Raw genomic sequence first — 11,712 nt, 5'->3', positions numbered from 1 at the left:
AGTCAAATGAAGAAAAAATTGAGACTTTATTTTTGCAGGATACGACACAACATGATAATATTAAACAAAATAATAATAAAATAGAATCCTTGGAACAAAAGCTGGCAGACTTTGAAGACCGTGCCCGACGAGAGAATCAAAGGGTAAGAGGAATTCCAGAAAACCTAGTAAATGAAAGCCTAGATTGTTTCCTCAAGGATCTTTTTCAAATACTGGGAGTTACTCAAGCTGCCCATACCCCCCTATGGGAACGACATTATTGGCTTACAAAAGGCTCTGAAATTCCAGTAGACACACCTCGGGATATTTTAATACGCTGTTCAAATCTCCAAATTCGTGAGAAGATCTTAAAAGCATCTAGAGAGGGCCCCCTGGCAGAACCTTACCAAAAAATAAAAAATTTTCCAGATTTGTCATATTTCACCCGACTAAGAAGACGGAAATATGCTCATCTCACTGAGATATTGAGGAGAAATCTAATCCGCTATAAATGGACATATCCGGTAAAAATTACTCTAACCTATGAGCATAATGTGCGAACTTTTGACAATGCAGAAAATCTGGAGAAATGGCTCCCACAGAAAAAAATTCAGTAACTTTAAGAAACAAAGAATAGAATGGATCTCGGTTTTCTTTTTTTTTTTTTTTTTTTTACCTCGGGACTTAGCTTATTAAGGACTTTCTCCCTTTCTTGATGATGAAGGAAACATGTGACTTTATCCGATTAATTTTATTGAGTTATACAAAGTTTCGATGAAGGAACTATGCGACCTTATTTGCTTAACTTTAATGAGTTCCGGATTCTATAGATCTGTCTCCTATTTGACACATCTCGTGATCTGTATAATATAATATAGTAACGTGATATAATAGATTTTACATTTGGATGTGCTTTATATTTGTGTTGTATACTCTATGGTTAAAATGGATAACTAATATTTTATTACTTCCTTACACATTAGTCGGGGAATAGTTTATTTATATTTTTTTTTTTTTGAATCTTACAATTCCACAACACCTTTCACATATATTTTATTTTACACTATACACATATTTATTTAAGAATTATAGACTATATTATTCTTCACACACCCTCACAAAGGGCTATTACTACTGTACAATTTTTTTCTTTTTCTACTTTTTACCCCATCGTACACCCTCACACCTATATTACCACGTCTTCACATTTCACGATTGTTTCTCAACGATAGGACACTACATATCGTCACCACATTCTACTCCTTGTTTCCCATTTATTTATTTATTCATTTCATTTTTTTTTTTTCTCTTTTATATTCATCTTACACAATTACACAATTAGCTATTAGGCCACTAATACACATATTTTGTAGCTTAATTTCATTACACTATGTTCTCTCTACACGATAGGATATTACACACTTGTGCACTTTATCTATCTTACACCATACACATATCCTTTCAAGAGTTTTAGATTACACTAGTATTACTAGGTTTATTTTTCTTTACACATTCTATTAGACAGTATTACTGTCCAATTTTTTTTTTCTTTTTTTTTTTCTTTTTTATGTATGTCTCAGATTTACCAATAATTTAGATTAAAATTTATAGTAAGCCTAGACTCAATGCCATCGAAAGGATGGCAATATTTATTCGCAGTAACAAGGGAGGGATACCCTGCGGATATAAGTGGTGCTTTCAGGGTATGCCCCACTTACTATTTGTTATTTGTTATATGTTAAATGTTTTTCTATGGGGATCCTATACTTTTGTACTACAATATATTCTCAGTTTGGTATTCAAGGAGGGTATTAATAATGTTTTGAAAAAATAGATATGATAAAATTTGGTACAATAAACACTCAAGGTCTTAATTCGAATAAAAAAAAGGCTATAGTACTACAAAGATTATGGCAAGAAAGATTAAATATCTGTTTCCTGCAGGAAACACATTGGCGGCTCTCAGACAAAATAGATATTAACAAGCATAGATTTCCTACTACTATAAGGGCATCTTTAAAAGCAAATAAAAAGAGAGGGGTGGCTATTCTTTTCTCCAAGAGTTTAAACTTGAATTTCAAATATGTAGAAACTGATCCGGAGGGCAGATTTATAATAGCTATAGTTACTATTAATAACATACTTTTCACACTAGTTAATGTGTACGCACCCAACCATTCAATAGTCAAATATCTGACTAAATTATTAGACAAAGTACTAAAAATAAAACAAGGCCTTTTAATATGGATGGGCGATTTTAACTGTGTGCTAGATCTTCAATTAGATAAATTATCTTCAAAGGGTCCTACAAAAGATCGTGGCCTAATATCACAGGCGCATAGATTTCAATCACTACTAAAAAGGCACGCACTTTATGATATTTGGCGAGTTTTTCATCCGACGAATAAAGACTATACCTGTTTTTCGAAAACACACTGTGCGTACTCGCGTATAGACCTAATAGTGGGGGATAGTAATTTGGTCTCTAAGGTTAAAAATATAAACATACACGAAACCACGTGGTCAGACCATAATCTACTCTCAATGAATATCGATGAGAATGAAGGGAGGTGTAGAACTGAATGGAGACTAAATCCTAAATTGATGAAAAAAGAGGCAGATATAGATTATATAAAGAAGACAACAAAATATTACTTCACTGAAAATGATAAAGACGGCATATCCCCTTTAAATTTATGGTGTGCCTATAAGGCTGTCATTAGGGGTCACTTTATTAAATTAGGCGCTAATACAAAAAAGAAGACAGAAGCCAAATTATCTGATTTATACATAAATCTCTCCCAAATAAGTAAGCTTAACAAACAAAATCCTGCAAAATACAACTCTAATAGAATTAAAGAAATAAAAGATAGAATAAATTTTCAATTGTTAGAAAATACTAATAAAGCCTTAATGATACTGAACTCTAAAAGATATTATAAAGGGAATCGGGCTGATAAAATGCTATCTAATCAACTTAATAAGAGAAGAGAAGACAAGATCATTTCTAAAATTGTATATAAAGATAAAATTCTGCTAGCTCCTAAAGATATAAAACAGGCCTTCAATCACTTCTATGAAGATTTATATACTTTATCCACTAATGCCACAGAAAAAGATATAAAGCAGTTTTTTTCGGAAAGAACGTTTACAAAACTCTCTAACCATTCTATAGATAGATTAAATGAAAAAATCTCCCTGGAAGAAGTACAAAGAGAAATACGTAGATTTAAGGAGAGGAAATCCCCTGGACCAGATGGCTTTGATGCCACTTTTTACAAGATCCTCATCGAGGATCTTGCTCCACAATTAGTTCAGGTATTTAACGAGATTATGGATAAGGGGTCTCTACCAGAAGAACTCCTTCAAGGAAATATTGTTCCTATATTAAAAGAAGGTAAAGACCCAGATAACATAACCAGCTATAGACCCATTTCTTTATTAAACATAGATATAAAAATATATGCAGGGGTTTTAGCTCAGAGACTTAACCCCGTACTGCCCCAGTTGATACATAGGGATCAGGTTGGGTTTATAAAAGGCAGGTCTGCGACAAATCACATAAGAGCCCTTCTGGGCCAGTTTGAACAAAATCTACAAAAAGCAGTTCCCCAGCTGACCCTGTCATTAGATGCCGAAAAGGCGTTTGACAGGGTCAGCTGGAAATATATGATGGAAACTTTGAGTGCCTTTGGAATACAAGGGAAATTCCAACAGGCCGTTATGGCCCTATATAGCAATCCTAAAGGCAGAGTATCTGGTTCGGGCATAAATTCTAACTGGTTTTCTCTTACAAATGGAACAAGGCACGGCTGCCCCCTCTCTCCCTTGCTCTATATTCTCTCGCTAGAACCTCTGGCGAGAGACATTAGAGCTTGTTCGGATATAGTCGGTTGTGGAGAGGGTGATCTTCAGAAAATAAAACTATATGCGGATGATGTATAAATTACAATTAAAGATCCTTTAAATTCATTGAACCATGTCTTGGATTTAATACATAAATATAGTTTTGTCTCCAATTATAAACTAAACATAAATAAATCCACTGTACTCCCAATGTTTCTAGAAGTAGAACAAAAGCATGAAATAGAGAAAATGGGTCTGAGCTGGGCTAATGAATCTCTCTGTTTCCTAGGAGTTAAAATCTCAAATACCCCAAGTAATTGGATGGATAAATAAATTGGATTGGATAAAAGAAATAAACCTCCTACTTAAAAAATGGCGTGGTTTATTTTTATCTTGGTGGGAGAGGATAAACGTCATTAAAGCTTATATTTTACCTAAGTTTTTATATTTACTTAGGATGATCCCTCTGAGGATTTCCTCTAGCTGGTTGGAGCTAATCCAACACTCCTTTAACAGATTTATATGGGGTCTTAAAAAAACAAGATTGAGTCTCCATTTAATCTCTAAAAATAAATCGCAAGGTGGCCTTAGTGTTCCGCTTATCCAAGATTATGCACATGCAGCTCTATTAGTCCACGCCTGCCTAACACAAAGACAGGAAGCACCCTTGGAATCTTGGTACAGAGGGGAGATTCCAATAAGTTATCCATAGAAAGACCTACTTACTCTCTTCTGGACCCCGACTAAAAAAGTTTCTGGGATCATGGAAAAGTCCAATAGTACATCATTAAGACATCTCCTTACTTTTTGGAATCAAATTAAAAAGCGAATAGGGCTAAAGGACAAAATTATAAATACTCTTCCACTCTGTCTTATAGAAAATATTGTTGGAAATTTAAATTTAAACTCTTGGAGACAAAAAGGTATATTTATGATAAAAAATTTGTTCGAGGGAGCCTCTATTAAATCTTTCTTACAACTTCAATTTGAGTTTAATCTACCAATTATTGAATCTTTTAACTATTTAAGAGTCAAAAGCTTTTTACTAGATTCAGTAAATTGGATACAGTCCTCCAAGATCCAAGATCTTCTATCTTACTTAATTCTATGAAAAGCTCAGAATAAATTACTTGCAAAAGCATTAAACCTGATTATCTTACTTAAAAAAGATTATCGCCCTCCAGCATTAAAAAAATGGGAGAAGGACATGGGAAGTAAAATAACTATAGAGGAATGGAATAAAGCGCTGAACTTAACGTATACAGATATCCACTGTTTAAATTTGAATGAGATGCAATACAAACTTATGAACCGTTGGTATCTCGTCCCAACAATATTAATAAAAATAGCCCCCAGTAACATATCTAATTGTTGGAGATGTGGTTGTACTGAAGGAGATTTTCTACATGTATGGTGGAATTGCTATATATTAAGGAGAGTATGGATGAAAGTCTCCTCAAAACTTGTAGAGCTTTTTGGTCCCCACTGGAATCTAACTCCAGATAGAGCTCTCCTGCACTTAAATCTGCCAAAAGTACCTATCCAAGAAAGGAAATTTTTATTACATCTGCTGACTGCCATTAAAATAACAATAGCCAGAAATTGGAGAACTTCGGAACCAATTCTATGGTCAAAAATTAAAACCCAGCTCATATATCAATGCCATATGGAGAAACTGATCATTGCCCAAGAAAGAAGAACTTATTTACATCAAAAACATTGGGAAAAATGGATCAAACTACTCCAAGAGGGCAAATTAGACTAACAATAAGTTTTGACGTTAGAGTGTATACTTAGAAACTATTCTACGATAATATCTTAATGATTACATAAGCAATATATTAATATCCGTAATTACAATTACTTTTCTAATCCAGCATCATATTCCAAATAGCTTGATATGAAAATATAAGATCCATACTATGTTCTGTCTTGTATTTGTAAGTCCTTTTTCTAAATTACTAAATTACCGTATTTGCTCGATTATAAGACAAGGTTTTTTCAGAGCAACGGAGAAACAAGAGGGGAGTGAGAGATGGAAGGGGGGGAGAAGAAAAAAAAAAGCAAAAAAAAAGCAAGGGGGGTGGGTGGGGGAAGGGGGGAGATATGATTAAGGACAGCATAGAGCAAAAGAGAGAAAGAAGGAAAGAAGGGAAGAAAACCCAGCGGCCATCTGCCCAAACCGGGGGGGGGGATTACCGCCCAGGTGGCTAGTCCAGTAGAGGACGACCATCAGGCCCCGACACAAATTCCAGCCAGTGGAACCAAGTGGACCTGTATCGCTCGAGAGACTCATCGGTCAGGAGGTGCAATTCGTCAAAAACGCGAATCTGTTCCACCCGGAGAACCCATTCTTTAACGGTGGGAGGGGCAGGGGAATTAGCGCCTTGGCCGCCGACAAGAGGTGACGAATCACCGATCTCTTGAACCAGAGCACAGGATAAGGCATATGATGGAGGAGGAAGAACTCCGGCGTAAAAGGAATGGCCCGATCCGTGAAGTGCTGCATGTGCTGATGGATTGAGGCCCACAAAGGAGCGAGCCGAGGGCAGTGCCACCAAAGGTGAAGAAGGGAGCCAGGGGTGGCGTCGCATCGCCAGCATCTGTTGGGCACATCTGGAAGGTAAGCAGAAGTCAAGGCCAGGGGCCGGTACCAACGGGATAACAATTTATACGCCATTTCCCGATCCCTGTTACTCCTAGAGCAACAGTGAGTAACAACACAAATCTTCTCCCATTGCGCCGCGGAGAAGGTGACCTGCAGCTCAGATTCCCAACCCCCCATGAACGGTGGCGATATCTGATGAAAGGCCTCGAGTAAAAGGCCATACAATCCAGAAATGCCATGGGGTGGGAGCGTGGAGGACATACAGAGCTCCTCAAATCGCGTCCAATCCCGCAACATAGCGTGTTTCCGAGGCATGGACCGGAAGAAACTACGTTGCGCGTAACGGAAGGAATCTAAGAAGGAGGGAGGGGAGCATGAGGACAGTACGGCCAAGGGCTTAAGACCCTCAGAGGACAGAAAGGAACCGATCCTCGATCCCACACCAGCAGGGGAAGCCGGGAAGAGGTCGCGGCCCACCCCAGGAGGAAAATCAGGATTGTCCCTGACCGGGGTCAATGGGGAGGGGATAGAAGAAAGTTGCGTCTTCCGAAGGACCTGAAGCCAAGTCATATAAGTGGCTCGCATAAAAGGGTGAGACAGAGTGAGCGTGCGAGCTGTCGGAATCGACAGCCAGGGTAAGACCTTCATGGGGAGGTCCAGCAAGACCGCCTCAATACCCACCCATTGCTTATGGGGCGGACTATGCGCCCACTCCAAAACACGCAGCAAATGACACGCCCTATAGTAAGAGCGGGGGCAGGGTAAAGCAAGACCACCCTTTGACTTGGGGAGTATCAGCGTAGTGAATCGGATGCGGGGAGCACAAGTACCCCACACAAATCGCAAGAAAGTTGACCGAAGTGAGTCAAAAAAGGAGGGAGGGACGGAGATGGGGAGAGTCTGGAACAAATAAAGAACACAAGGCATAATATTCATCTTGATCGTATTGATGCGACCGACCCAGGAGAGCGTCAGCTTCCTCCATGAAACCAGATCAGCCTGGAGAGGGGCCAGCAGGGGCGCAAAATTATAATGATAAAGTTGGGAGAAGTCAGGAGACAGCCAAATCCCCAGTATCGGATTTTGGGGCTACGCCATGCAAAGGGAAAAGAGGCCTGTAGCGGGAGGGCAGCTGCTTGGGACAAATTCACGTTCAGAATCTCCGACTTAGAGGAATTGATTTTAAAATTGGTGACGGCACCGAACCGGGAAAGCTCCTTGAGGATATTCGAAAGAGAAATCTCTGGGCGAGTAACAGCGAACAAGAGGTCGTCTGTGTAGCCCAGGAGTTTATGGTGCGTAGAACCCACTTGAAGTCCGCAGATGTCAGGGTTCATCCTGACGGCCTGAAGGAGAGGCTCCAATGTAAGCACAAAGAGCAGCGGGGACAAGGGACAACCCTGACGAGTCCCATTCCGTATAGGAAAAGGGTCGGAATATGAGCCGTTGATCCGGACATGGGCTGTGGGCGTAGAGTATAAAGATCCGATCCAGGTGAGTAAACCAAAGGCCCAGTCCACCCTGTCAAAAGCCTTTTCGGCGTCAGTGGAGAGGAGCAGTGTCGGGGCAGACGTGTGTTTCGCGAAATGCATGAGTGAAAGGGCTCTAATAATGCTGTCCCTGGCTTCCCGGCCCGGAACGAAGCCGGTCTGGTCAGGGTGCCCAAGGAAGGGCAGAAAGGGTTTGATTCTATTAGCAAGTATCTTGGCGAACAACTTCAGATCGGTGTTCAGCAAGGATATGGCGCGGTAGCTACCACAGTGCTCGGGGTCCTTGCCCTCCTTAGGAATCAGGGTGATGGAGGCCGACAAAGTATGGGAATGGATACGTCCGCCCTCTAAGATAGAATTGAAGGCATCTACGAAGCGGGGGGGCCAGAAGATCCCGGAACACCGAATAATAACGTAAAGGCAACCCATCAGGGCCGGGGCACTTTCCGGGAGGACTTCAGGGCCAACAGAAATTCCAACAAAGTGACTGGAGAATTAAGGAGAGCCGCCTCATCTGCCGTGAGCGACCAGGCGAATCGTCTGAGACAGATACGCCTCAATATTGGCAGCCTTACTGGGGGGGGAGGGGCCGAGCGGGCCCGGGTGTAGGTTGTACAGCGCTTCATAATAGCCCTGAAAGCAACGGGAAACATCAGCTGGGTGTGAATAGATTTGACCCCCAGAGGAGCGCACCCTGGGGACGTACGTGGTTTTCCGCGTCGCATGAAGAGCCCTGGCCAAATACCTGCCGGGCTTGTCGCCGTGCTCATAAAACAGCGCCTTTGTCTTCAAAAAGGAGCGCTGCATCTTGGCATTAAGAATGGAGGCTAATTCGCCTCGAAGAGTCAGGAGGAGCTGCAGGTCACCCCCCCGATAAAGAAGTCTTGTGGGCCTGTTCTGCCGAAGCTATCTGGGTATAAAGCCGGTCCACCTGCTCAGCCTCGAGCCGCTTACGCTTGGAGCAAACACTAATAAAGTGGCCCCTAACCACACATTTGTGAGCCTCCCAGACCGTTAACACCGGAGTCTCAGAGTCAAGATTTTCATCAAAATAACATCGGAGGACCTGGGACGCCTCCGCACAGGACAGCTCATCAGACAACAAAGACTCATTAAGTCGCCAGTATCCCCCCGAGGGGCGAGGCAATGGGGAGGCAAGGGAGACAGAGACGGGAGCGTGGTCAGACCAGGTGGCCGATCCAATGGCAGAACCATTCAGGAGCGTGGCAAAGCGGCAGGGAAAGAAGAAATAATCTATGCGGGAATAAGAACTGTGCGCCGTGGAATAAAAGGTATAATCCCGATCAGTGGGGTGCAGGGCCCTCCAACAATCAACTAGCCTGTGGGACGCAAGAAGGTAGGTGATCTTGCATAGGACGTGGCGGGGGGTCCGTGTATTACCAGACGAGGTGTCAAACTCAGGGTACAGGGCCACATTAAAGTCGCCGCCCAGCACCAGCACACCCTCCTGGAAGCTAGCAAAGTCGCGTAGAATGGCACGGAGGGTAACGTGCTGGCCCCGGTTGGGTAAATAAACATTTACGAATGTATAGACCTGGTCCAAGAGCTTCCCCTTAACCAACAAAAACCTCCCCTCTGGGTCTACCCGTGTATCTATAACCTGGAAAGGCATCCTAGCGGAAAAAAGGATGGCCACCCCCTTGGTCTTAGCCATCGGGTTGTTACTAAAGAAGCCAGTGGGGTACGATCGGCTGGACAGCTTAGGTGCCCTGTCCCCACAGAAATGGGTCTCCTGTATGAAGGCAACATCAACACGGCCCCTCTGCAATTCTCGAAAAAGGGTGGAGCGCTTCTCAGGGATGTTCAAACCACGGGCATTAATAGAAAGCAAGTTCATCCCGGTCTGGGCAGGGGATGGCATCGGGCAAAAGAAAATAAAGGAAGGAAGAGGAGAACTACGAGCGGGCGAGAGAAAACGGAAGAGAGAGAGAAGAGAAAAAAAAAGAAAAAGGGAGGAGGGGGGCCGGTATGAAGGGAAGCCGGGCGGGAGAAGGGTGGGGTAGGGGGAGGGGGACAAAAGGAATAGACACTAACTACGCCAAAAGGGTTCGATCAACCCGACAACACCAAGGCGTCACAGTGTAGGGGGTGAGTCTGCCACAACAGCAAGGGCAGTACACACAAGGAAACAGAGTCAATAAACCTGAGAACCAGAAGTGGGCCGCCGCCCACAACATTGAATAACATGAATCAAAACGCCATATGGAAAGAATAGAGTATGAGGGAGACAGGAAATAAGCATATATTTGAAATCCAGACATGGAGAAGACATCTGATGGCATAGGCACACCTCAGGGGAAGGAGCAGAGGTGACACGGGCAGGAAAGACAACAATGTAACCCCTACACCATAAGTATGAGAAACACCGCAATAATAATGTGACAGCATAAGTATAAGAAACATCCAAGTAGGAGTGTGACACCATAAATATGAGAAACAAGCGCCCCGAGAGCACGTTATGAACTGTGTACAATGTGTGCCAAATATACCTGCAACAGTGGGTACCGTAGCCCGGAAAACAAAGCCCACGTAAGCAGGATAATAAGAATTATAAAATAAAAAAAAACAAAACATAAAGGAGCAGAGGTGCCATGGGCAGTAAAGACAACAGTGGGAGGAGGGGGTGGAACCCCCACCCCACAAGTATGAGAAACACCTCGGTAGTAATGTGTATGAGAAACAACTTAGTGGAAGTGCTACATGGATGTGAGTGCAGTGCATGCGATAAGCACCCCGGGAGCGCGTTATGAAACCAGATATACATGCAGCAGTGGGTACCGTAGCCCGGGAAACCCAGCCCACGCAAACAGAAGAATAAATAAATAAAAAAAAAATTATAAAAAAGGAGCAGAGGTAACATGGGCAGTAAAGACAACAGTGGGAGGAGGGGGTAGAACCCCGGCACCATAAGTATGAAAAACACCCCCAGTAGCAATGTGGCATCATAAGTATGAGGAACAACCAAGTAGAAGTGTGACACCATAGGTATGAGAAACACCTTAGCGGAAGTGTGACATGGATGTGAGTGCAGTGCGTGCAACAAGCGCCCCGAGAGTGCGTAAAGCAGGATAATAAGAATATATAAAAAAAAATATATATATTTAAAAAGGAGCAGAGGCGACATGGGCAGTAAAGACAACAGTGTGAGGAGGGGGGATACCCCCGCACCATATGTATGAGTAGTAATGTGACATCATAAGTATGAGAAACAACCAAGTAGAAGTATGACACCATAAGTATGAGAAACAACTTAGTGGAAGTGCGACATGAATGGATGAGGGTGCATGGATGTGAGTGCAGTGTGTGCAACAAGCGCCCCGAGGGCGTGCTAGGAAACCGGAGAGACACACAACGGTGGGTACCGTAGCCCCGGGAAACCTAGCCCATATGAGCGGGAGAATAATAATGATAAAAAAAAAAAAAAAGTAGGAGAAACACCCTAGTATGCGTGTGACACTATAAGTATGAGAAACATCCTGAGAGAAGTGTGACATTGTGAAATACAAGTGAAATACCGAAATACCGAGCCGGCGAGAGGAGCAAGAGTCCAGGAGACACAACGGCATGACGGAGTCCACAGAGGTGGGGGGAGCCGTAGAGGAGCCTCAATGGAGGTGGTACGAGGAGCCGTGAGCTTGAGGGTGATGATCCCTGCCACCGTAGTGTGACCCAACTCCAAGCCGGCCGAAGTCCCCTCATCATAGAGGCAGAAAGGAAGCTGAGCACAACCGCGTGGAGGTCCAGGGCCAGCGATGGGCTATGGAAACC

The sequence above is a fragment of the Spea bombifrons genome, chromosome 1 (genome assembly GCF_027358695.1).
Source record: "Spea bombifrons isolate aSpeBom1 chromosome 1, aSpeBom1.2.pri, whole genome shotgun sequence".
NCBI lineage: Eukaryota > Metazoa > Chordata > Amphibia > Anura > Pelobatidae > Spea > Spea bombifrons.
This window is presented reverse-complemented; position numbering follows the sequence as displayed.